The sequence below is a fragment of the Penaeus japonicus genome, unplaced genomic scaffold (assembly GCF_977035675.1).
Source record: "Penaeus japonicus unplaced genomic scaffold, GWHDUDI00000001_assembly GWHDUDI00000018, whole genome shotgun sequence".
In the NCBI taxonomy this organism is placed as follows: domain Eukaryota; kingdom Metazoa; phylum Arthropoda; class Malacostraca; order Decapoda; family Penaeidae; genus Penaeus; species Penaeus japonicus.
In genome coordinates, this window is record NW_028234420.1 from 32,613,308 (window position 1) to 32,618,317 (window position 5,010).

General features: G+C 32.0%; 1 long non-coding RNA gene across 1 annotated transcript; it reads left to right on the forward strand.

Annotated features, from left to right (window-relative positions):
* Positions 1 to 1,334: 1,334 nt before the first annotated feature.
* Positions 1,335 to 3,142, forward strand: LOC147469934 (uncharacterized). The gene is made up of 4 exons (XR_015191860.1): positions 1,335 to 1,455; positions 2,068 to 2,193; positions 2,439 to 2,483; positions 2,653 to 3,142. It is a non-coding gene; the product is annotated as an uncharacterized LOC147469934 (long non-coding RNA).
* Positions 3,143 to 5,010: the final 1,868 nt, after the last annotated feature.

Sequence of the window (5,010 nt, forward strand, 5' to 3'; positions counted from 1 at the left end):
TTATCTCATCATTATCCCCATTATTGCTATTGTCATTATTATCAGCATCATCATTATTACTACTATTTTGATTTGCATTATTGATATTTCTTTTTTTTTTTTTCTTTCATCGTTACTGCTCTCATTATCAATAATTTTATTTGTTGTGACTGCTATTGTTGTTGCAATTATTGTTATTGTTGTTGTTGTTGTCACTATTGTTATTGTTGTTGTTATGATTATAATTTTCTTCTTTGTTATGATCATCATGATTGTTATCGATATTGTTATTATCACATTATTATGATGAGCATTATTATCATTATTTTCGTTATTGTTATCATTATTATCATTATTACTATTATCATTATCATTATTATTATCATTGTTACTATCATCACCATCATTATCATATTCATTACCACCATCATCATCATCATCCTTATTTTCATTGTTATTGATATCAATATTCTGACTACCACTGTCATTATTATCATCATTATTTTCATCATAGTTATTATCGCCATTAATATTCTCATCATTACTACTGCCGTTCCAAAAGTTACTATAATCATTACCATTAGGATTCTTATTACTATTATTGTTGTTACTATTATCATCACCATTATTGTCATTATTACGATCATTATTTTTTTATCATTATCATCATTACTGGTATTGTTATCTTTATTATCAATACTTGATAATATACATAGAAAGGTAATGGGAACATTAATATATCTTAATCATATAAAAAATCAAATCCCTACAGAAACAAGAATCATGATTGTTCAAACTCTAACACTAAGCATCATTAATTATTGTTTAAATATTTGGGGCTCTACTAAAAAAAACTAATGCAGAAAGCACAAAGACTACAAAACTTTGCTGCAAGAGTTGCATTGGGTAATGTTAGAAAGTTCGATCACATCACCCCACACATTATTCAACTTAAATGGTTAAAAATTCAAGCCAAATGCAGTTATGATACATGTGTTTTTATTCATAAAATCATCCATGGGAATTATCCACAATGGATCCTGCCTTTACAAACTGTGGGTAACACATCAGGTGTTCAAACTCGACAAGTAAATTCTCTATATGTCAAGAGATCACACACAGAAATAGGGACACGACAAATGCTAATACGTGGACCCATGGCCTGGAACCTACTACCTCATAATGTTAAAGACATCACTAACCTAAATAAATTCAAAACAAAATTAAAAGAACATTTCCTAAATTGTCAGTTGTGACATCGTATTAAACAGATGTATTGTATATATGTATTAAGAATAACCATTGTAATTTATGGAATAAATTTTTTGAATTTGAATTTGAACTCTTCAGTAACACATGGAATAATTTCAGCTTGAGGACGAGGCCTCGCAGGGGAACCCCTCAAAGGAAATCGGAAAGATAATCGGACCCACTCGTGAAAGAAAGCCTTATTACAAGAGGCAGGTCAAGATGCAGGTTAGTAGCATTTAATTTCATTCTATGGTTATGTCTCTCTCGCTATATTTATATATGTTAATATATATGCATATATGTATATATACACATACATACATACATACATACATACATATATATATATATATATATATATATATATATATATATATATATATATATATATACATGTGTGTGTGTGTGGGTGTGTGTATGTATGCATATGTATGTGTATATATATATGTATATATATATATGTATATATATATATATACATACATATACATATATATATATATATATATATATATATATATATATATATATATATATATATACATACAACACACACACACACACACACACACACACACACACACACACATATATATATATATATATATATATATATATATATATATATATATATATTTGTGTGTATGTGCGTGTGTTTGTATGTTTGTGCGTGCGCTTGTGTGTATGTGTTTGAATATATGAAGATGAAATCCAAGAGTATTTCAAAACTATTGTCTCGGTTTCTATCAAATCTATTTTCTGCCATATGTAGATATTGTGCATATATGCTACATACAGACACGCGCATATGTTTGATTTATTTTTAAATTTTTTAAGGAAGCGGAACTTGGTGCCACGGCCCGTGAGCCCGATTATGATGGCCTGTCTGATGAGGACATTGATGATGACCCTGACAGCGAGGATCCCGAAGGCGATATTGACGACTATCAGAAGGATTATAAGGTCAGTTCAAAATTATATATTTATATATAATTATATGCATATATACAGAAGGATAGACATAAAATTGAAGCTTGTATTTCCATCACGTTTGCTTAACTTCACCTGAAAAAGCGTGAAAAATCATGACAATAATGATAATGATGATACTAACTATCTTGTTTTGCATTGTTATTGTTATTATTTCTGTTATCTTCACCATCGTTATTATTACTTTTATTTTTATGATTATAATGACTTTTCCCCAGTCCCCGCCGCGCCATAAGAAAGGGGGCCACAAAAGAGGCGACAAGGTGAGAGAAAAATATCATTCAATTTTTAAAAGAAATATGAAAAGATGATTATGAACACAACACAACACACACACATAAACACACACACACGCACATACATACAGACTTACATCTGTCATTTGTTATCACGATCATAAACCATACTAAATCATTTTTCTCTTTATTTCAGTCTTATCGGGAAATAATGCAGAAGGGCCCTCATCACCCACTCAAATGAAATCCCGCTGCAGCCCGCCAGCGCAGAGTGACAGGACATGGAGGACCTTCGCCCAGTCTAACCCGCATGCCTCAACGCTCGTCTGCTCTGGCTTTTTCTTTCTTTTCGTATTAGGCTAGTTTTTTTAAGGGTCCCTTACTCATTGGAATAATTCAGATGTAAACTTTTAAAGCCTATATTTTAGTTTTCCCCGGGTGATAAGATCACGCCTTAGGAGGTTTAAGGTTTTACCCAGGAGCTGTTTTAAGTAATTTGATTTTTTTTTCTTAATGAACTTGGCTGCATTACTTTGGGTTTAATATTGTTTTTGTTTCTTAATAGGTAGGAAGTCTTAGTGATCTTTGTATTTTGTGTTTTTCTTGGTCCTTTTATTTCACCAGACTGTGTTTTGTTTTGTTTATTTAGAACTTTTCTATTTAGAGAAATAAATTGATGGAAATGATTTACACTTGTTTCAGTGATTGATTTTGATTTTGAATTGTTTATTCATACTATATACATTGTATACACATGAATAGGCATAGGAACTATGCCTAAATGATTCAAGAATGCAAAAATAAAAAAATTCTTCCATCACACTTAATAACAAATCCTTTGTTTTGCACTTGAAGGACTACATTTGTTGCTTCATTAACAATACAGTAATTCCTTATCTTAATTTATGTTACACCATTATCTGGTGTTTCTATTTTCATTATATTTTAATTAATTGCACTGAAACAAGTGTAAATCATTTCCATCAATTTATTTCTCTAAATAGAAAAGTTCTAAATAAACAAAACAAAACACAGTCTGGTGAAATAAAAGGACCAAGAAAAACACAAAATACAAAGATCACTAAGACTTCCTAAGACTTTTGCATTCTTGAACTATTTGTTAGTAGCATATACCTTAATAAGTAGCTTAAGGCAGGTATAAAAACATTTATTGATTGAGTTTTCTTTGATATATGTGATGTCTCCTATGTTCCACCAATATTTTATGTTTTTATTTACTATGAGAGAGACATGTTTAAACATAACTAAATAAAGGACACAGTTTATAATTCTGTATTGGCTATAACTCTACTCGACCTAGACTTTGTAGGTACTTCATCACTTACATTATTTAAAGTTACATCAATGCTTCCATCACTTAACTCTACATCACAAATTTGGGTTCGCATGGGAGATGTTACACTTTCCACACATCCATTTTGTAAATACTTTGCGCTGAAATTTGATTAAGAGCTAAGCATATTTATTCTGGGAATTATGAAAGGGTGTTTTATGTCATAGTCTAATTCTGAGAACTCAAGACAACCTTTGACTTTTTTTTCTTTGTCATCATAAAAGGGTCTAGCTTTCTTAATTTTGAGCAAAGAGGAAGAGCCTTGTTACTTGAGAGAAGCCTAATTTCATTTGCAAATGCTTCATACTGTATATTGCATATCAATTTCAAACTAGCTAATCCTATTTCTGCAGCAGTGAAGGGACTCTGTACGTTCTTCCCTTTACAGTTATCTAATAATCTTAACACATATACTGTTACCCTTAAGGCCTTTTCCAAATCACCAAACTTATCTAAGTTTTTTGAACACTAAGTGTTTCTTGAACACTAAGGCATATAGGTACACTTGCAGTACAGGGCACTTCTAAATCTATGCCTTATTTTAGATCTTTCTTATCATGACAAAGGACATTGGATAACATAGGGGGTCCGTACAACCACTGACTATTGTGTCTGCCAACACGCCACGGGTTATTATATCAGCAGGGTTTTCTTCCCTAGGACAATGCTGCCAGCGCTCTGGTGACGCGAACTCTTCCATTTCCTTTACTCTATTTGCGACAAATATATCTCTACAAGGCAATTGTGGAGTCGCTCCAACACATAACTTTAGTTCTTCTGTCTAAATGTAGGGAATTTTTGACAGTTTTTACACAAGAGGGCACCCATTAACTCTGGACGTGGTAATGTTAATGCCTTTATTGGTGCAACACGTGACTTGGACATAACTAATGAGACCTTAAATGAGCTATTGTCCACAGGTACACGCAGATACACACATGCGCCTTATGCCCTTTCAGAGGCATCACCAAACCCGTGCAACTCAATATTATCCCTAAGATCTCCCCAAAGCATACCTGGAAAATAACTTCTATCCACATGACATGCATTGAGAATTTTGACAACTATGAATCCACTTTTGAAACTTTACTTTTAACTCTAAGGGCAATTCTTGAAATAGAACTTATTGGACTTATAAGACCTAGTGGGTCAAACATCTCTGCTATTACAATACTTCGTTTGGTGTGGGCTACTTCGACA